The 24,152-nt window shown below is 31.5% G+C and overlaps 1 long non-coding RNA gene across 1 annotated transcript in view; it reads right to left on the bottom strand.

Moving 5' to 3' along the window:
- Positions 1 to 24,152, bottom strand: part of LOC118067959 (uncharacterized) — a 26,562-nt gene continuing 2,410 nt past the window's right edge. Inside the window, exons 3-5 of the long non-coding RNA XR_004690454.1 lie at positions 21,310 to 21,508; positions 8,294 to 8,468; positions 1 to 586 (exon numbers count right to left, since the gene is read on the bottom strand). This is a non-coding gene — a long non-coding RNA (uncharacterized lncRNA). The remainder of the gene's footprint in view (positions 587 to 8,293; positions 8,469 to 21,309; positions 21,509 to 24,152) is intronic.

The following is a 24,152-nucleotide window of genomic DNA, read 5'->3' on the forward strand; positions in this document are numbered from 1 at the left end:
GGCAAAATAAACGTCACAATATTGATTTTGCAAGACTATAACAGACATTGGAGTGGATCTTTGCGGCTGCTTTGATAAATGGTAAAAGAGTTGAAGAGAGTGAGGTAGCTAGAGAGTTATAAGGCTGGTGGAGCCATCATTGAAGGCTTTTTATTCCTGACTACCTGAATCTTTAAACAATGATCTTTCTCTGCGGGCGGTGATGTTTTTTTCGATCCATTAATTATCCCGGTTGCTTTCTCGAGTCCACGACATAACGAACCATATGAGTAGGAAGAAAAAGCGTCGCATTTTCACCTTCAAGATCACGAAGCTCTAGTATGATGAGGTATAGACTTCCCATGTCAAGCGGTTGGCATACTTGTGCGACTAGACAATCCTACACTAAAGCTGATCACATTAGAAACTCAGTTTTGGAAACTTACCATGAGTCGCCCAACGGTGGCCCAACTCTAGACATCGATCATTCCTAGAGGGTATCTTTCATTTTGCATATTTGTTTGCTCCTCTATCGAGTCACCTGAGATCCTCACATATCTTTGAACTCCAGTGAAAGTTTTCGAGATGACATGATGACTGCTTTTACCTAAAAAAAAAAACACGGATTTTTAAAAATAGGTTGAAACAAAGGAAGATTATTTATTGGATTTTAATTTAGATTAGGAAAAGAAATTTAGAAAAATAGTATTATTTAATGATATTCATTTCTTCTGAATTTTAATTAGCATCTTTCAATGTTTTCCTTCTTATCAGATTAAAAACATGATTTCGAATAATTTATCCAAATAAATCATCCCTTATTAGAGAAGCAATACGATTTTACTCCCCGTTCAATAGAAGAAAAGTCCGACGTTACTACAAAGGAACCATCTGTTGGTAAAATAGATTTAATTTGTCATTATAATATTTCAATAATTTTTATCCAATAAAATTAAGATTGACTGTGTAATGACAGAATATTATAAAAATAAAATAAACACTTTATTACTTAGAAAAAAAATTAATTTGTATTAATATAAATTTGTATTAAAAATAATTTTTTGGAGCACATTTGTCGCAATCTCTAGATAAAGATTGACTCTCAATCAAGATGATAAAATGATCTATTAAAATCCAAATGAATTTAGTGATGTAAAATAACAGTGTAAGGATTGATACAGCCTATATAATTGATTAAGATTTCAGATTGAATTGTTGATATTTGAAGTAGAGATTATTGTAATCGATCGATCGATCAAGTGGATCGATACAAAGCGTAAAAGGGCGTCGATCAGGCACATTGATATCTTAACAGTACATCGAACCCTCAAATGAATTTTGATTTAAGACGTTGAGAGATAAATGTCAAAGATAATGTGCCACACTTGTACATACAAATGAGATTGGCTCATAAATGTTCTGAACTTCTATTGTACAATTCAATTTGTTAATAGCACTATCGATTTATCGAATGATGACGGTATATTCACATATATATATATATATGTCTATCTATATATAATATATATACATCTTTCTCTGTCCAGGACGTAGAAACAAAGCGAGCGGCTTCGTTTCACGCCGCAACAACGGGAATGAGGAATCCATTTAGTAGACAAAGCATTTGGACGTTCTTTATACTCTCATATGAGAAATGCTTACGTCTTTTTAGTATTCTTCTTTTGTTTGCCAAGCACTTGGTGCTATTCAATAGAACAACGTTCTTTGATTTAGTCTAATTTACGCCATGATTTGATAATTATTTTTTTTTTTTTTTAATATTCTTTATTTCTAATGAATAATTCTGACAAATTAGTTCAATTCTTAATATTACCCACATCCAAATCACTCGGTAATTATAATATATTCTTAATATGCCGCTAAGAATCAAAGAAAAAAGGTCTTGGAAATGAAAAATGGAATTTTCGTTGGATCTTTACTTTCAGAAGCCTTTGTAATTATTTTTGATGGCTTTTAAAAATGATTTTACTTCGATAATACCGTAAAGATAGTCAGATATGCTTTCATAAGAAAATATTGTGGTCAACTTTAATTGAGTTGTGATAATTGAAAACAAAGGGTGAAGAAAAATCGATTCTGTTGGAAGAAAAATTTTTTAAAATTATTTTGAGAGATTATAGGGAACAGATGGTCCATCAATTTTAGGTATAAACTTTCAAATTCTTCTTCTTTCTAACATCACTTTTTCCGATTAATAAAAAAAAATTATTTATTAGAATTGTCTTCGGTTTAAATTTTATAACTTTAAAGTATCATTTTAGCTTTAATTATATTTTTTTTAAATCATTAATAAAAAATTTAAAGTGTCTATAGATGAAAAATAGTTTGAAATTCATTTTAAAAACATATTAAAATTTTATCTTGATAGTTGACATATAAAAATAGAAATTTCAAAGTTTACTCAAATCCAATTGACTGCAATAATTAATAAAAATTCATAAAAAGGTGGTTTGGTCTGAATGCCTTTCATACTCATTATAAGAAAGTCCATGGAGTCTTAGAAAACATTGTTCTGCAGACAAGAGACATAAAGGTACAGAATGGTGCAGAAGGAGTAAAGAGAAGGGCAAGCAACTCACGTGGTACCGTTGCGGGCTGTGTGGGGTAACCTGATCGACTTATCAATAACCGTGTAATTATAGTACCAAAGAGTTGGTAAAGCTCAAAACAAGCCATAATAAGACGTACGCGTCTTTCCCACGAGGTAACTTTATATCCCTGTCGTACGTGGCGGCGTCCGGCCACGTCTTTCAGTCTTTCAGGACGAATGAAGCAGCACCAGCGGTCTCCCCTCAGTAAATAATCACGACTATATCGCTTTACTCTCTCGAGATTCACCCTCGACACACATACATATTTATCTGACCTTGCTTGAGCAGAATTCCATTCAATTCCACTCGTGTGTTTTTATTTTTTGTTTTGCCCTACAACTATTGTTGGCAAATTAATTTATTACGACCCAATTATCATTTCATTACCTGTCTATCTAGTGACTGGGACCTTAATCTAAGTCTTTTTACTCAGAAATTTATTTAAAGGAAAAATAATAATATTTTTAATAATTAAATTTTTTTATAAAGATCAAAATTTTTAATTATAATTAATAATTCGTGTTAATTAATTATTTATATTAATTAGTATTTATTATTGATGATGGAAGATAATAGTGTATTGAACCTCCGTATTTTAGAACATCTAAAATTAAAAAAAATACTTCTGGCACAGTTGTAGCTCTGTTCGGATATCTATCAGTCTGGCAAACTCGATTACGTCCTGCAAAACGATCGAACCGAAAAATCTGAAATTTTCTAGATAAAATCGGTTGAGTGGACACATGTGAAATTGAGCCATGCGATCGGATCGTATTTCCGGCCCCACCGGAACTAAAAATCATTTGTCGAGTTTTAAACCTCAAATCATTTTGACTAATTGATCTTCTAAAATGACATCAATAAGAAAAAAAAAAATTCCTATATTTTTTTATTTACAATGAATTGCTATTGTTATAAACAATATATAATTATTCAATCATATCAAATTATTTATAACATAACAATATTAATTAATAAATATGAATATTAAAAATTAAATCCATGATAATAACTTCTTGATGGCAAGTTAAAAAAATTCCAATTATTTTATTTAACGAAATATTTTTATAAATAAAATAGAATTAATTTTAACTTGATAAGTAATCGTTTATATATGGTGTAAGATATGTCATAAAAACGATCAATTTTTTTGAAGCAAATTTTTCGTAAAATTAGAACGATGCGAATGATGGAGAAGTATCCTGAAAGTTGATGATTAAAAAGAAGACATTCATGCTTGTAATTTCAAACTTGGTTATTGCAAGCCAGTGTATAAGGGGTTTATGTCTTGGGGAATGCGATCCCGGGAATGTGAGAGAAGAGCTTTATAATAAAAAGTAAGACATCCAGTTACACAGTTCGATAGCTCAATCGCGCGAACCCCGAGTGACAAGCTATGAGTCGCGGTATGGAGAGAAGACATGCCAAAGGATATCCCGCGGCACATCAAAGACGCTAATGCTTGTCCCTCCTTCTCATCTTATATTCTTTGTCTTCTTTTCATCTCACGTATCTGTGTCTACTTCTTACAACTTGCCAGCCCTTCTTCAGGTATCGAATTCTCCCTCATCAAAGATATCGTTGCGAGCAAATAAATTTTATCTCCAATCAATTTCATTTTATTTAGCCATTTTTTAACCAAAAAAGATCGAAAAAAATTAGCAAAAATAAAAATAAACATTTTTCTTGTTTATCGTCGTGACTTTGGCCAACTTACTTATACATATACACTTTGGATATATATGACAACGAAGGCGTTATAATTTCTAAAAGAAATTTTTCACTCTATAAATCTGTTTGCAATTAGAAAGAACAGCACGCGATACATTCAAAGTTGGAGGATAAATGACGTCATAAGGAACGAAGCTGGACGACCTCCTGTAGTGAGGGTTGAGAAGTGCGATTCTCATATTAACTGTTCGATTCTCCTATGTATCTCACTTCAATGCTCATTTTATATACCAAGCACATGTATGGCTCCAGGCTCACCTTTCGGCTGTCACACCGCCCTTAATAAATATCCCGCGGGTTCGACGACTGATCTACAGCCCCCGCGAGTTTGTAATGGAGATATCGCTTCCCGGAGGTTTGCGACCCGTTATGCAAATAAGATTGCCCTTTACACGCTGCGTAATTGGAGTTACAACTTCACGAAATGCCCTCAAATATTTTTAACTCGCTCCAACCATCTTTATCATGTATCCAAAATAATCCTCTTCATTCCCTACTATTTTATTAATAATCATTAAAGTTTTGATAAATTATTAAAGAAATGAAGGTATCAAAATGACCTTTACGATAACCTCTTCAGAACCTCATCTATCTCCAACTCCTATTTGACGTCCTGATCTACCAAGAAGAGGTCTAGTTTTTATTCCAAATTATTTGTGTATAAAACAATTATCATGTGCACATGGAATTCATTTGTATTAATTAATTGAAATCCATAAATAAAGATAAGTATCTTAATGACCCATACTAAGTACATCAACAGCCATAAAAACTTGAGACAACTTGATAATTCTTTCATTTTATTTGACCAGCGGTTAATAAATATCAAGTTTTAAAAAAGATATAATTGTCATTCATTTGAATATATGCATATAATTATTTCATTTCGGGAAAGTACTCTAATTACATTCCTAATTAATAACCCTACTTGATGCAAGCTTTTAATTAAAACCTGATAAAAATTGAATGAGCATCACCTGTCATATGTCTCACAGTTGCGTGACGATTTCTCTCAAATTGTTCATCGCATCAATGTTGATTACAACAAACTGTCTTGCTTCGTAAAATGGTCATGTAAATTTACATTTATTATTATTAATAATTCGACTTAATATCCTCGATAAATATATGTTATTTCTTCAGTTAGAATTAATATTTAATATGAGACCATTTATTTAACAGCGTAATCAGTATTTTATTTGTGTCGTAGTTTTATTAAATCTATCACGACAAAAAAGTCGAACAAAACAACGTAGGAATTTATTTAAATGTTGTTTGTAATAAGAAACACTTGATATAAAACTCGGTAGCAGAACATAATGATTTTTTCATTAATGGAAATAGAAATTACTGCGATCGCGTGTCTAGAGCTCATGATCGTATAAGGATGACTAGATAATTCTCGACCCCTATTTCAAGCACCGTGTAACTCGTTATCCAAGAGGCGTAACATCATGCTTGCTAGTGGATTATCCGGGTGATAATATCCGTTGATGAATCACCAACTATCGTTGAAAAATAAATATCAACCATCACCTCAATCAAATTGATCATTTAATTCTTTTTATTCACTCAAAACTTGTTTGCTTTACATCATGACATTTTTATCATGTTCTGAAAGACATGGTTGTAATAAAAAAGTACCCAGCCAATCTTTGGCTCTTGAGTGTTGATGAACAAAAAATTAGTAATAAATCTAAAATAATAGGAAAATATTTTGACAAAATGCTCGATGATGTCACGAACAGTTTTGTTTGTCATTTTAAAATCATTCTCAAGTCCCAAATGCTACAAAATATATTCAGTTTTCCAAAACCATTTTGATTCCGGGTCGTTTTGTAGGGATTATGGTGCTCGTACGTGCTTCAAGCACGTTTCAGTCGAGTATTTTGATAACGCAACTAATGGTTGGTTTCTATTTAACCAATCCAACTCTATATATTTCTTTCAGTCTTCTTGTTATAGTTATAACTATTGTCGCACGACGAGTGCCTAATATTGGGATTTACATAATTAGAATTCTATTATTTTTTCAGGTCCAACATCACTACTAAGATTTCTACGACACGTGCACAGAGAAAACATGAGTGATTTCGTTTGAAGGAACCGTCGTTTTTCTTAGTAAAAATATATATCTTCAATTAAAAATATCTAAATATTATTCTTTCTCATTTCTTGTATATTTACATTCTACTACAAATATATCAGCTAGAGTTGAACTATTAATATTGAAGCTTATAAATAATCCTAAATGATAAAAGACAAGTTGTTTTGATACCAAGATGATGATGATGATCTTTTCATTTTTTATCAACTGATCCACTTAGACAATTCATTTGTTTTCTATTACAAAGTGCTAATTAGCTGACAATCTTTCGATAGCATCAGCTGATATCATTGGAAGACCAGTCATCTTTGAGACAAAAACATTGATCCTGATGGTCTAGGTTTCAATTTAGGATAATTATTACTACCTGCTTTAGTTTTCTAATACCTGGATGTAAAAAAATACTGGAGATTTTGATCATCTTCAACATCAATGATTCATCAAGATTCTGATGCTGTTTAGATCTTCCAAGTTCACTTTACAACTGTTTAAAGATTCTAATCGCTTGTTTCAAATTGTCCAAATTATTTCTAGTATTAAAAACACTGACTAAAATTACCATGACACTGCAATAGCTTTAATTCCTATTGTATTCTAAGCTGCATTGATACATTACTTGACAAAAAGTTTGACAAAGACGAACTCAAGGAAACCCATGTTGCCCATCAACCTTTTGTTCTTCACCAGTTCATGTGTCTCTCAATTCTTCGACATGAAGAAAGGCGTTGCTAAGTATTATTTTATAGACTGAAGGAGAGAAGAGTAGACATTTTGACGAAGTGATCTTGTTTCAGGATCAGCATAGACTCCATCATCATGGTGGAAGTAACAAATCCTTGGCTAAGTTCTTCATTGGCTTACCACGTGCTTAAGTGGAGTAAAGTAACGAGTATCTCTAGCAGCAGGCTCTCTAGAGTCCTCTGGCTTGTGCCAATCCGGAAGTTGTATACCACTCTTAGCGTGGCAAACAACAGAGACACTGGAAAGTGTGCTTAACCCTTCAAGTGAAACCTTGATATGGAATATGATCCCGCTTCACTGCATCCTTTCGAGTAAAATAGAAGAGTAAAAATTATCTAATGTCATCATCTTGGTTACTGTCTTGCTATTCTGCTGACAATTAAATTGTTCAGTTATTTCTGGAGATTCTGTTTTTTTCAGCCGTTTTGAAATAATTTTATTCAAACTTTCAAAAGCTTCCCCAACTTGAAGTATAATATTGAAATATTATGTCGTACAGTAAAAATGATAAAATGACAAATTGGTTAAATTATATATTGTTACTGAATTTACTTGTAGTATATTCTTTTGTACATTGTGTCCACCCTCAACTTGGGTCAAATTATATTGTAGATGTATTCCAAACTCTTTTGATAAATAAATAATAATATATATAGCTGACGATATCATCAACGTATTCTGATGATTGGAGATTGAAATTCAGCATGACTTTTTTATTATCAATTTAAATTATAGACTTATTATGAAAAGTTTATTATGATCCACATTATTTGACTGGCAAACAAATTGAATTTGTTAGAAAACTTTGTCCTCTTTAATTAATTGAATCATTATGACTGTGATTAAATTCGGTAAAAATTTATTAAATATTGTTATGTTATAAATTTGGTGTGGTTAAACAACTGTATATTATTTATAACAATAGCAATTCGTTATAAATTACAGATTTCAATAAATGGGAAGCACAAAATGCGTCTAGTCCCATTTTTTTTTTAAGATGTAATTGAATGATTTTGTCAATCATCTGTCAAAATAAAAATAGAGAGTCTAAACTAAGGTACTGGTGAAATTTATGCAGGTTTTTATTGTGAAAAGAAATTATCAAATCAAGAATTGTACTTACCCCAGAACAATCATTAATACGGATTATCTTCAGCGTAACATTTCATGATCGTCGACGATACTAGGATTGCTCCCCTTGATCTATTTTCAAGTAATCCCTCGCGCAAACCAACAAACAGTGACAGCTGTTGACGTTGTAGTATCCGCTTTGGAATTAGCCAACCGCTGACTATAGCCTGAAAGAAGTATAGAAACCACATACATCATAAATGAATACGTTATTTAGTATTGCAAAATATCTGAATGTCCATCAAATTTGTCTAATAGATAATCTCATTTAAATGACCGATTTTCTATAATGAATATCTATTTTCGAAGAATGACGCAAATGTTATCCTTTTACTTCTTCTTCTTCTGCCGACGAGCATTAGGATGCCGCAAGAGCATCAAGTCAAGAGGAAGCTGTTTTTTCTACTCTTTTTTTTTATCCCTTGTAATCGCAAATCGTTTAAGCCACAGAACGCTCGATCGGTCACCAACTATTTTAAATCCCATTGATGTCTAGAGTCTATGCCGAAAATTGAAGCAACAAAAATTTAATAGCACGGTGAAAACATCAAGGACATATCAATGAAAAATAAAAAGAGGGAAAAATGATGATTAACAGTCACCTGGATCAGCTCGGCTTTCACGCCGAAATAAGATCACTTGCTAAGATTGCTGGCTATTATATCCACCAGCTAATCGGAAAGAGTTTGATGGTGGTCGATGATGAAATAAAGTAGACGACAAATACATAACTTTTAGACAGATGTGATGAGGGAGAATGAATAGAAGGCGATACAACCAAATATATCTGTATGTGGGGAAGGATCAAGGAATGAAACACGAGGAAATGTAGAAAGAGATGGCTGGAACGAGTGACTAATCTGACTAGCAAATATTTGGATTGTCGTATTCATCGGTATTGATACATCGAGTGGTAGCTTATTTTCCAAAAGAAGAATAGCAAGAAAAATAACTCTGGGTGATGGTGAAGGTTGCTACCGTGTCGCGCTGTTTGCTCTCTCGATGATCCTTTAAAAATACTCGAGCAAATTTCCGGATATAGATGTTAGATAGGATTTTGTGCTGGACATCCAGGCATTATGTCGTGCGGAAAATTTTTTTATGCTGCTCTAGAGTGTGGTGGAGACACAATGAAGATGTTATGGGAAACGTTTGATAGATTTTTAACCCTTTGTCCAGAGATATTGGAAGAAGACCTGGATTATGAAAAAGATAAATGTTTAGTTAGAAGATAGTTCCTTTTTTGGTCATTGGAAAAGAATTAGTCCGCAAAGCTGAAATATCTCTTAAGTAACAACTGGCTTATTAGGAAATAATAAGTTCTATGATAAACATTGTTCTAATGGAAATCTATTTTTCGGATGGGATAAATGTGACAAAGTGACAATAGATTAAGGTGATTAGTTAAAACAAGAAGTTTTTGTAACAAATTTTAGGAATGACAACTGTTGACAATACTACTAATACAGTTGTTTTGGAATATGGAATTTGTCTTCTTGATACAATGCTAAATCTTTTGCTTTCTTTTTTGGTTGAATAAAAGGTTGAAAATTATTTGGTTGTCAACATTTTATTGTCCTCCTTTAGCCTTCTTTCAACAACTGAATAATCAACATCATTAATATTGTTATTATTTATTATTATCATTAACATTGTTAATTAATAATATTAATGATAAAATATTAAGAAACCTTGGTATTTTTTTAAATTAAAATTTGTTGGTAAATAAATAAAATTAAATTTAAAGAAAAGATTGATGTTTTATTGATTTAAAATATCGATTAATACTCCAATTGACATCTAACTATTATTCATCTGTTGCACCACCCATTTTTATATTCAAAAATATTTCAAAATGATTTATTGAGCGATATCTGAAATAAGATTAATACATTTCCCACGTTCGAAAAGAAATTTAACCGACAATCAAGTAATCATTTTGTTGATTTTATCATCTTGTTTGATTTCCGCCTTTAGGACTTAGGATTACTCTAAGAAAACTAAATCTGATATTTGTCTACCAATTTTTCTCGATGACAAAAAACCTCTGAGACGATATTACTCTAGATGTTGGACATTTAAGACATTCGTTTGTCATTATTTATTTATTTATTTGATCCTCCTAAGATCCAATTATTTTTAATTAGCAAAAGAAACTTTGAAACATGACTTGTCAAAAAATGTGAATATGTCTAAACGTTTAATGTACGCGTATTTTCGCAAAGGGCTTGACTAATTCTCCGGATGAATTCTTGGAGGATTCTCATCAACATCAGTATTCGGCTTTGGTGCTCAGCAGTCTAGATCTTAAGCCGACGGTAATGCGACGTCCAGCCGGTAAATAAGCGCACAGAGAAAACACGTTTTCTACCGACTATATAATCCTTTTTTATTTTTAATCATTCATTGATCAAGATAATGATTAAATATTTTTTATTCTTACCAATTAGTTGTCAAGTTTGAATTATCATCATTCACTTTGATTTTAGAAAGAACACTTGGATCCAGGCTTTCTATTGATATTCAGAGAAGCAATTGGAATTTTAAAAATCACAAAAATACTCTAATTAGTTTCAAAGCAATCAAGAATATTAATCAGGTAAAGTTTTCCTAAATAGGGAAAATAAATATTCTAAATGATTAGTTTATACTTGCTATACAATTCCACTATTTTATTTAAATTTTCCCCCACTTTTCCCTATATTTAAAAAAAAATTATTTTGTTTTTGATAAATATTCAAATGTTTGTATTTATATTAGAGTATTAATATTCGAATAATTATACAGTATAATAGATTTAAACACATATTTTGATAGTCTAAGCAACAAAAAAAGCAGACCAATTTCGTGACCTGTGTAATAAAAAGCATTCGTATGTCGATGAATGATTGATAGAAACATGATGGGGTCGTGAGACATCACAGCTGTGATCAGAACCCTCTGTCTTTGCTCGGTCGTTGTTCGCTTCCGCTTTCAATACGCCTTTTAACCTGACTCTTGCGTGTTTCTTTCTAATAAACTATGCAAAATGCTATGAATTAAATACCACGGTATTGTGATGGTTTGCCGACATTATTATCTATTACTACCTATTATTATATACTTTATTAATTATAAAAAAATTTTCTGTTGGGACAACAGCCACTAAAAAAGATGGGTAAATAAAAATATACCGGAAAAATGACCGTCACATTACCACTAATTTATTTATGTTTATTTCGGAGAGGATATAATTGGGTTTGAGTGGCTTGCGATCGTAGTAGCTAGATAACAAAGAGATCGGTAAATAATTTTCTAAGCACGTATGGATCTTTAGGTACAACTTTATGCTTTTATATCGATCTGATCAACTCCTTTGTACTTGAAGTATAAATAACTAATGGATCAGAACCTGTATGGTAAGCTTAAAGAATTTAATAATATATTTTTTCTGTAAGATAGATCTATCAAATACTCAATGATAAATACAAAAGCAACCAGCCAATTGGTTGTTATATATCGTCATCATGTACTCGAATTATTTTTTTTTTCTTCCAGGACAATCGAGATATCAATTCCCAGGCGAGAATCTCTCGTAGAATAATCTGATCGTCCCATTATCATCGCCCCCATTGAAAGAGAAGCTGATCAGTGCAAGCTATATGTGAAGGAGAGAAAACGAAGTTGAACAAAAAAATATATAAAGGGAAGATGAGTTGAGAATGGAGATGACACAAGCCCTGCGGTACAGTCCTGTTTAATCGACTGATTCAATAAATCCGTGCTAGCTGGAGAAGGGTTGCGACTCGCGGATGATGGTCATGATTAATTCGAATAAATTAATATGAACCGCTGACACGAAGAGCCACAGGGTCGAGTTAAAAGACATTCTGTCAAGTTATACATTTGGTCAAGTGATCCATGATTTTTTTTTAATATTTAAAGATTTATTTATCAAACAGAAATCAATGATTATTCACTAATTTTTACAACTAATATTTTTGAAATATAAATCCCTTCATTGTATTTTTAGTTAATATGTTATATTAATTTTTTTAATATTGATTAAAAAGACACTTTTTATTTAATTAAAATTATAAAGAGTGTCTTTTTATATTTTATTTTTAAAATAAAATTGTTTTTTAGAACAGAAAAAATGGTATTGGATGTATTCAATAAAAATTCATTAGCAAATTGAATTTTACATTCAATTTTAAGCAAAAAGGATCAACTAAAATGAGAAATAGAAAAGAATGAAAGACCGGAAGACGAATAATTAGATTAGAAGAATGCGGTAGAGTTTTTACTGATGGTTTCCACGTTTAGATCGCGGGAAACTTAATGATTGGTGTGGGCCGCGGGTACCACTTGATCGCTTATTGACCACTGTTGACTCGTGTTGACACCGCAGACCTTAGTTAGGTAGATAAATATATCGTCAAGGCGCAGGTCAAGTGGAGATCTGCGGCCTGGCTCGCCCACACCAGGTTGAATCGCGCAGAGAACCCAATGGAATGGCAGTTGGCAGATAGGGGGAAAGCAGTTGCATCGTGTTATTAAAAAAGATGATGGGTATAAATGCTACTACGCAATTCTTCTCATTGAAATTCTTGCTCAGTTTATAATTAGATTCAATCTTTATCAAAGAAAAAATGAAATAAAAATATTTAGAGACAGCTTTTATTTATACATGCACACATTTAATTTGAAAAAAAAAATAATAACTGTTGCCAAAATAAAGAAAGAAAATAAATAATTCACATTTGCCTATTAAAATATGTATCATGACAGTTAATATTGAAGAATGTTTATCTTGACAATCAAATCGTCTGCAAAGAGACATCGTCGTTAACATACACTCGCGCGTGCTCAGAATTCCAAGACGACTGAGACGATGATGATGTTGAGAAGAAGGTAAAAAAAATAGAAAAGATCGGAGGATGAGTAAGCTTTGATAAAATAATATCTTTTAAAAGAGTTCCAAGTACTGTATATTATCGTCAACATGTTGGATACACACTCCCGGTCAAAGGTTTTCAATGCCAAATTGAATTTTTGCAAACCAATCAAAGACATTTAATTAATTAATACTTAACCAATATGAGACATAAAAAATTGAAATTTTTCATTCCCAGTTTACCATTAAATCGATAATTATAAAGTTCGAAGTATAGAATAATTATATTTTATATTATAATCGGCAATTCTGATATATTTCGTCTCGAGTCAAAGGCGAGGGATGAAATCTCGTTGAATTAAGTGTTTTACACTTATTCCCATGATGGCAATTTATTTTTTTGTCATAATGAAGTAGTAGACGTTCATGCCGGGTAAAAAGGGATTTTATTGTCTCTAAACAGGGAATAAAATCTAACTTTATCTGAGACTATTGCAAAATAAAATTTTCGATGATTCTGATCATTATCCCCAAAAATATTACTGAAAACAATATTGCGGAATAGTTTGAAGAGGAAGTGATTGAAAACTTTTGAGCTGTACTGTATATTATATGTACTATGCGTAATGTAATAGAGACGTATGGATGTATGGTTAGATCAGCAGTTTCATACCCATTAAAAACATATAAGAGCGCATCAATTTATTTGGATACTTAGTGAAGACAGCAATTATGATATTTGTCCCTATTAGTCGAATTGGGGTGGCGACTCGCGTGACCTCAACTGATCACTACGATCCGCTAACTCGCGCAATAGGCCTGGGGTCAAATATTACAAGTCTCTTGATTGTTTCAAGTTTTTTTCTCAGCGATCGTTTTCTCCTCTTTTTCATCGACCTTTTTTATTTTTTACCTTTTCTATTATATGTATTGTACAATTTTATATAAGGTATTATGGGATATTTATCATGTTATTATTATAAATGAGCATGAAGAAGAAATATATATTCAGACATAAAACATGTTATATAAACAATACCAACGCTTTTTGCATAATACTCTCATTAAAGTCATCAAGTAATTACTTCATTAGTTACGCCTGTCTTTGACGAATTTTTAAACAATTATACATGTATATTCTTGTTAGAAATTAGGTCGGAATAAAGTCTAAAGCATCATATTTCTTTGTCAAATGTATATTCTTCTACGTGGTTGGAATTAGTATGTAGCTAGAAATATAATGAATGTAAAGAATTATTTTTTTTTTTTTTCAACTTCTTTTTCCGTGTCTAATTCTTCAATGCAAACATTTGCGTGGGAGAACTGACACTGTTTATGACAATTTAAAGCTCGAAACTTAGTCTAATCAACTGGCTATTTATTACGGAAAAAAAAAAATAAATAAAAATAGATGAAAAATTTCGGGGAAAAATATTTTTAAACTTTTAAAGCTTCTGAAATCAATTTTATTTTATTCAATATTTATTTTTGCAAATCATAAATAATTAAATATGTTTACTTGCCGCAGTATATTTTCAGTAACATTTAAGAAAATTATTTATCAATATTTTAGAAAATATTTATCAATAAAAAGTCCCAGAATAGTCAAGGTAATATATTTTAAAAAATTATGGAAGAAGTAATTTTTTGATGATAAAATTAACAAACTACATTTTCTTTTCCACCAAATAGCCAAATGAGTAAATATTTCATCTAGACATCAGTGAAGTTAAGACACCTTACAGGCAATTCATTCCATTAATTATCAGTGAACTCACATTTACTCAATAAAAATTTGTTATTAAAGGTCAGTGTAAATTTGATTCACCTACATACGTTGATTAGCTTAAAATAAATATTTTTACCGAGCTTCTGTCATTCTTCTTCAAGTCTTTTGTCTTCTCTGCATCACAATATTAAGCAGTGGGGTAAACTACCCTAATTGAAGCCTTTTATTTACCACTGCTCTGTATAAATAAATCAGAAAGACACGTGGGACACAATAGGGTCAATATTTATGCTCCAAAATAAAATAAATAATCATCAATAATTTTTATATCGTGATGTTTTTTTAATATAATTTTTAAAAATATATATTCACTAGGAAAATATTTATTGGTGAATATTAAAAAAAATAGACTTGAATAGAATGAATGACAGATGATGTATGTTACAGTGAAAGTGAATCACGCGCGTGAGCAAGAGTCTTCACTTGATTCGTGCACCTCTCCGGTGATTCGCGGCTGATTCGTTCGTTTCGATTGGCGGGGGCGGTGCACTCAGGTATCTATTCGGAGCATAATCCTCAATACCTTCACCTCCAAAGCAGGCCTCTATTTACACCTGTATTTGTTAAATAAAATATTTAACCTTCTTGCGGTTAACCAACCGCAAAACAACAAAGGAAATACTTGAAGATAGCATTAGCTTTGGTATGGTAAATACATGATGGTATGCAGAAACATTGACTTTTAGTGGGAGTTGCAATGGCAATGTCTTGCTTTCTGAGTAAGGACATGATTTACAATATTTACATGAGTAATCCTGTTAATGAGGGAATCATCCAACAGTGAAGCATGCAAGATGCATTGAAAGAATAAAAAGAGAAAGGCGGTAAAGAGGAGAATCCGTTTGTTGAAAGACGAGCCAAGCAAAGGGCGGAGCAACGTTGCGGTTGCATAGATTAGCGCTTGCGCATACAACACTCATTAGCGGATTTATTACTCGGTTTCTTACTAAAACCCTTTGCTTGTATTGCCTTCAGGCACGCCCATACCGACCTCCTGCGGTTCCAGTTCGAGAACCTTTCATAATACCAATAGTCACAGCATATTCTTGTCTTTCCGAAATTTCATGTACAGTACTTGAATCCAGTTTCAAAATATACGCCAAGTTTTGATTAATACAATCAAACAGTTGTGTTACTGTGATTATTTTTTTACGTATACATAAATAATTTATTAAATTTAAAAAATTATAATAATAGGAAAATAATTATTTGATAAATAGTATGAGTATTATGTTTCGAGCTTCGATGCCTTATTTTCAAGATATTTAATCAAATAAAAGCCATTTCTTCTTTATAAACAACCAAAAAGTTATAATGACATGTGGTTACGAATGCCTCCTTTAATCTTTCGTCAATAAAAATATGATTATTAAATTGAATTAATTAATATTTAATGAACTTCCGATTTTCGTCCTTTTTTAAAACATATTGACTGGACTATTTCTGAAATTTTATATGCAGGACTTAAATTGAGTTGCGAAATAGATACTGCCGACAAAAAATTTTCGAAAAAAAAATAAAGAAATAAACACAATATCAGTAGTGCAAAATAAATATTTCACATGATTTGGAGTTCATAATTTTTTTCTAATTTCTACTTCAGTGATCATTTTTTCATTTACAGAAATTAATAACTGGCAACGAATGATTATTTATTTTATTGTTAATAAATTATTCAATAAATATTATCTTTTATATTAAATAAAAATTTACATTGAGAAATTACGAATGAATATTTAAAAATACTCATTTAATATTTATGTTGAATTATGTAATGATAATTGCAATTTTTAAAAATATTATTTATTATTTTATCTACTGAAATTGTCTTGTAAGTAATGTTTATTATTAAAAGAAGTAATGAGCAAACGAAATGCTAATATGAAGGAATAAATAACAAATTAATATAATTATATTCAAAAATAAATGTAAATAAACCTTGGATGTCTTGAGAATAAGTAAAACGTCAAGTGTAATTGAACAATCAATAAGTCATAAATCTCTTTGTGGTTTTGCAAGTCATAATTGTAAGAGAAATGAATGGAAAGTTTACTGGACAAATCTGCAGAAACCGATAATCCTAGGTGATTGAGGAATATGGCTAAGTCCTTTAACTGGTGTATATTCAACTAAGCCTAGCATCAGCAAATAAGTACAAAGGTCTTCAATTATTTATGGTTTTCATGGGAGAAAAACAAAATAATAATTGTAAGCTACCGTACTTCTGACATGGAGAATTCAATAAGCCTTGCCTCTATGTAGACAAACTACAAAGTCTAACCATTAATTATGATATTTCTAACTGAGAATGTTTCTACGTTTGTGGTTAGATGTTGCGGGTGTGATAATCCTCTTTTCTCTTTTGTCCAGAAATTTCTATGTCAACATTGAACCCTTTCCCTGTGCCTAATTGTAATCTGCAATCAAGTTAATCATAAAAGTCTTTTTTTCTGGTTACTTTCTTCGTACAGTTAAATTAAAAAATTTTTCACAGAATATTCAAATTAAATTTCAGTAAAATAATTATTTTATCATGAACATTTAATTTAATATTAATAAATAAATATTGCATGCGAGTTCAATTGACCAAACTTCCTCATCTAGACAATTCAGCTGAATATACTAAATCTTTTTCTTTTCAATGTAGATCAACTCCAAAATCAATCATCAACATTTTCTCTAATTCAGAATAAATTTTCTTTCATTTAATTTGTTATAGAAAAATTCTTGAATATCATCAAAAGATTTTGATATCCAAAAGTAAACAATAACATTGACATTCCAAGTAATCAATAACTATTTATATTTTATCTTGAGTTGTGTTTAGATGTAGATTTTCAAAATGTCATTCAGATAGACCTCAAAATATTGGAACTACTTAAACTATTTACAAATTGACTTCAAACTAATACCAAGTAAAATATGTATATCCTAAACTAAAAGCATCCAATAATTATTCAACAAAATGACTTTAAAAAATAATTAATACCAGCTGACATAAGCACAATAAAAAGGATAAAACAGAGCACTAACATGAAAATACTTTTAAAATAACTTATGAATTAATTTCAAACTATGTTTATATTGTATTTAATATCAAGTTCACATTAATAATCATAAGTACAAGTTGTACCCTCTTGAGAAAGGGAAGAAAAAACGTTGCAGCATTCAGAGCTGTCGAGATGTCATCATTGCAAAATGGGAACACAGAGTCGAATAGGGTTGTATGGAGAGTTCAGGAGAACTTTTTGACATGATCAGAGTGACAACTTGGCATTTTTTATCTGTTTCTCCCCTCTTATGTATCTCATACACTCAAGAATTTTCGAATGGCATCTGCCTCCGTTTATTTCATATTATTAAACGCACACATCATCATCATCATCATCATCATCAACATCATCATCGACATATAATACTTCTGTTCTTCCTCGTTTCTCTCTCTTTTTTCCAAGCCTTATTTTTTTATATCTCATATATTCCAAATCCTTGAGTCATGAGTTTGCTTAAACGAATGTCTTAAATGCCATACGACCTGATCAATTCATTTCAAGAGCGCGATAAACTATCAAATTGACAGCCAAATACTCGAAATCTTTTCTTCCTTTTTTTAATATCGATCACCCTGACAAACATGACAAGCAATATCTGTTGTCCTTTATGATGAAAAAAAACGTTATGAGTTCATTTTGAGTATGATGGTCTTGACAATGATTCAGAATTTCTAGTTTATATCCACCATCCCACGAGGAATGTGAGAAAATCCTAGATAGAAGGTAATGTCAGTGTCAATTCAAAGGCTGCAGGTAATTGCGTGCAATTGCTCGACCTAATCTAGTTAAGGTGAACTCGAGCAACCAAGAGAGCGTGCATTTTTCAGAGGGAGACTTCGAATGCCATGGAAGCCCAGAGGTATAATGTGGTAAGAAAGAAGTAGATGAGCTTAAAGTATTTCCTGATGCACATCATGGAATACTTGAGCACCAAATCTTCTGATCCTACTACTTGAAAATGCAAACCCATCAAATTTACGTCCACTTATTCATATTATGTTAAATTATCTAATAAGCAAAGTCCTCATGGTTTATGGTACATTGACTAAGCTCCAAAAGGTGTGAACTCTAAAGTAATTGTCGTTATTTAATGTTTCATTGATTTTTAATTCCTTAACAGTTGAATAAATAAAATTCCTGTGGAGCATAATGTTTGTGGGAACATTTAACAGCATAATGAAATATGTGTTATTATAAATCCAATACAAAATCCTTCAAAGTAAGGAAAATTGTATGTGATCTCCAATGCAATCATCATGAGTCAAAATATCGAAAAAAAAAACAGGATATTGACAATTGGATAACATAATATTAATTTAATTATGTATAAATTGTTGAATAAAATTAGCTTTTAATAAAAAATGTTAATCTATCTTAAAATCACTTTAAATGTTATATCCATGTTAAGTAGGGTTATTTATCAATATTTTTACATCTAAAAGACAATTTTATATAAAACTTTCCCTCCCTCTTTTGATCTTTCAGATGCCATTGTCATCTGTTTGTTATAATTCTCCAAACCCGACAAATCGTCTATAATAAGATTTCTCATGCTCCCTATTTCTTTCTACGAATGGAATTGAAAAGGGTTGCGAAGACTCTTCACTCCCTGTTTCTCTTTCATTTTTATATTCAATCACATATGTGTTACTTATTCTCGAATACATTTTCCCTCACACACTCCTTGTCACCGCAGGATTTTACACCTACGCACAAAAGACTTACACCTTTTTTTTCACAACTTCTTTCGCCCCTTTCGATCAGGGATAATAGGCCTTCTTGGCGTAGGCTTTGTGCGTCAAAACTCCGTGAAAGGATTCGTGCTGCGACTAGGGAGATTCACAGCCAATGGCATCTCATATCGGAGATGCTGCATACACTATCCAACATAATTCCTCAAAAGCATCTTGAACCGTCTTTACATCAAGAAGTGGATGAATGTGTGCGCAACCGATGACATTTATCGCTCTACTTTGTGGTTTTATCCAACAGAACATTTACTTAACTTTTTTTCTTTATTTTTTACTTTTTGTTCAAGTGTATTGTTCATTCATCTAAGAGAAGAATCTGCACCCGTTTCTTATCCTTAATCTTTATCCCTAGGTTTAGACTGTGTTTACTTCTTTTTTGGAAAAAGATGTGACAACAACTGGGTTGGATTGAGCTCATGGGAACATTGAGGAGACATCAATCATATTTGGAATATTGGACATTTTTTCTTTCTAGTAAAATGGAGAACCTGAGACAATAATGTTTTTGATGGTTTAGCAACAGATATCTTTGAAAATATTCAAATTCAATCAAAAAATACTGATAAATTTATTTGAAGAAAAAATAATATTCCTAGATGAAGAAGTGAAGTGCTGAATTAAGAATAAAATTATTCTTGATTTAGGAATATTCCAAAGCAGGACACGACTAGATTATATCAAACTGGTAATTAGGAATAATAATAAGTATCCGACGAGTACCATGTTCCCCAAGAAGTCGTTTACAGATCAGAACAATGACCAAGCTGTTAGCAAAATATTGATTACAGGTTGAACAACAAATGTTTCTAACAACCTTCATTTTCCTAACTATAAATAGATAATGAATACCGTTCAATGTTTCCCACTGAATAAAATTGAAAGACATGTGTCTATTTTTTTCTCATGTCCAGATAATTGACTTGTTTATTTCACGAGTATTGTTAAAATCACCAAGCATGTTACCGCAAATGTTTCGTTCTGAAAGTGCAACAGCTGTCCTTGTGTCATAGTCACTGAAACATACATACATGTAGACACGAGGCTAATATATATGTATATACATATCAATCTGATGAGTGAGAGAATGAGAAATGAGAAAATAGGGCAGTTATGTACCCCTTGTGTGCGAAAACGAACCAGTCCAGTGGTCTCCAACGATATCATAACACTGTACGCCTATTTGTTACACGATAAATATGTAACTGGAACACAATGTTCCCGAGGTACCCTAGGGTAACTAGGAGTCCCTAGGGAAAAACATCGATGAAGAGAGAAAAGAGACACTTTGAGTCTCGATAGAGGAATAAGAAGGGGAATGAAACCCTGAAACATTAAATCAAACATGAAGACATGCTTTGAGAGTGTATGTGAGAGTCATTCGTCTCGATAGTCAGACTATTTTCGCTAGTGTATGAGTTTGCGGACATATGTATGCATTGTTACACTTTCATATGTATGATACCAACCTCGAATGCTTTACGGTACTGGGGCAGATGGCATTCGTGAAGTCAAAAAGTACTCGAATAAGGGTTTACTTACAATAACATCACTCGTATTCATGGAATTAGGCCATGACTGCCGGCTTTTTACCCCAAAAGAGACGTCTCAGATATCACTCTCCACCCTGGTATTTAATTGTAATGTTCCATCCAAATGATATGCAGACTGATTATATCTCAGATACTGATGCTGGTTGGATAAATCTGCAATGATGGGTTCATCTGTTATCATCTGAAACCTAAGCATAATTAAATTCTTGATAGATTAGTGTGATAGCAATACTCTGTGGGTTCATGGTTTAAATTTAATTTTAAACAAGTATTGAATATTTTCTTTAAAGTTTAAATTTTTGTTTCATTCTAAGATTGGCGACAATAAATTTCTATAAAGATTTTTTAAATCAAAGTTGGAGATTACTATATCATTAGACGTTGATTATTGTATGAATTATGTAGTTCATTTTTTGTAGTTTATTATTGTTACAGAAAAATATTTCCATTATCATAATATAAGGCTGCTTAAAACCCACTAAATAGATGATTGGTTATTGCAAAATTTATTTGCAACAATAATTTTCAATATTGATATGAAATAAAGTGGAGGGAACTCTGAACTTCGAAGAAATCAATTACAATGCAATAGGGAATTGCAAAGTAGCAATAATGGAATGATGATTATGGTGGAGTTCCCTACAGGTATGAAAAAATAATTCTCTTTTTTTCTGTATGATAGACTATTTTTTTGCAAACTATAATATTAGATATGTCAGGCAGTTGCAATTTATAATGCAGAATAACTGTGAGTATATGTTGCTGAAAGTATATGCTTGTTGCAGTCGTTTATTTTAGAAAAAAAAAATAGAAAATCTACTTAAGATTACTTCTATATATGGTTGCGATGAATAATAATCATGAAAGCATGTATTTAAGCCTATAATAATTTCAGTAAGAATATTATGCTTAAACATAGTATGGAAGTACCTGGAGTGATGTATCCTATCCTATTAACAAAGCATGCACAATCCTATTCCAATGACATTTACAGTAGTTGTTCGTTACGCAGAATTAAATTACTTTTGTACTAATCTCCATATCAAATTGCTGTTGTTGGCCATAATCTCCGAAACCACAATTGTGGAAAATATTTTTAAGAGGCTGTCTTGGTTTTGTCAGTAATTGATTGTTTTATTCCCGTGAAAATTTAAATGTTCAAATGTCCATAGACATAACTGAACAAAACAATGAATTGCTATTGTTATAAACATTATATAATTGTTTAATCACATAAAAATTAAAAATTATTGTATCATGACATTGACCATCAACTCTAAGGTACATTTTCTGATCATGTCTAAGTTGTAAATAATCATTAAACACCTTTTAAGCCAAGCTACTTAATAAGGTAAAAAAAAATTATTTTGCAATCTTTTTTTTGTTAATTTAATTATTATATTCAAAAGTTGAAGAAAAATTATTCTCTAGTCAATTAAAAAACAATCATGAGAGCTAGACAACTTGGCCACCAAGTGGGTAATTAATAACAAGTAGAAGTCCTATTCTATAACCAAAGCGAACTTTTATTTTAAACTTATTGACGTCTAGTCTATACCACTTCTTTGATGTATTAATATTGTCGCGTGTGTTGCAAAAGTAAAAAAAAACTAAGAAAGCATATGAAATGGATAAGTGCGTGTGCTAGTGAGGGTTGACAAAGAATAATTCATATCAAGTAAATGTTAGGTGAACAATATATATATAAAGACGTGCAGGAAATTACTAAGCTATATCAATCGAGTATATCTAACATGAAAGCGTTTGTGTATATATATACTTAATGGTTTTTCTTTTATTTCTGCAGGCAATACAAAGCTGGTGATCTGCACTTGTCATAATGTGGGAGCACATCCACCTGCATTGACTCGAGACTCAGTCCAACAAGACGCCAACAAACCACGACCAATTCCAATACATAATAAATATGTCTTGTCCATGAACAAGCATCGTGCATGTGTCATTTACGAACATATCAATTTTAAAAACTATTTAAGCTTCACAATATTCAATCATATTTATCATTTATCTTTAAAAACGCTCTGATGACGTTTTCTTTTTTTTCAAAGACTGGAGATGCAATAAATTTGGGTTTGAAATTCGTCATGCTACCCTGGTGAGAGACCTAATATAACATCTCCATTCTGCCAAAAAAAAGTGTAGAATAAAGCTGTAAGCTTTTATATATACAAATCGAAATGTGTTTCTCTTTCGGTCTTATTGGAATTTTGCATACAATAAAAAAGCTTCTTCCCAGCTTTGGGCCTTCAAAGTGCGGCACCTTTGTATCATTTAATATTTAAAAACAAGCCATAAATATGTCGCATCGCGTGCTGCTCCGCTTAAAACGCGACCGCGCCGGATTAGTGCGGCCTTTCAAAAGCAAGACGAATGCTATGTTGAAATGTTAAGGTGTTAATGATATCTCTGCACAGACTGGATCTTCAACTCCACCTGGTCAATGATAATAACTAAAAGCTGATTTGTCTTTTACATTATTACCCATTTTTCTTCTCACCAAGATAACAGTTTTTCAATTAAATAGGTTGATGACCGAGTTGGTCTGATGCTGGATAGACTTCAATACTTTAGACCAACAATAAGTTCATCAGAGTTATTCTTGATCAATATGTATTCCTTTTTTGAAGGGAGAGTCGATTAAAGTTATGAATGATGCTAATGTTAGCATAGAAAGCAAAATAAAAATATTGTAAACATGATGTCGATAGAAAAAGGTGATGATTTTGTTGATAAACCAGTTGTGTGTTAAATAAAATGGTAGAATTCCTGTTTTTAACTGATAAAGCCCCGCCCAAGACTTGCCCGAGATTC

Source organism: Chelonus insularis, unplaced genomic scaffold (assembly GCF_013357705.1).
Source record: "Chelonus insularis isolate UGA/USDA-ARS -01 unplaced genomic scaffold, ASM1335770v1 contig_398_pilon, whole genome shotgun sequence".
Taxonomy (NCBI): Eukaryota; Metazoa; Arthropoda; class Insecta; order Hymenoptera; family Braconidae; genus Chelonus; species Chelonus insularis.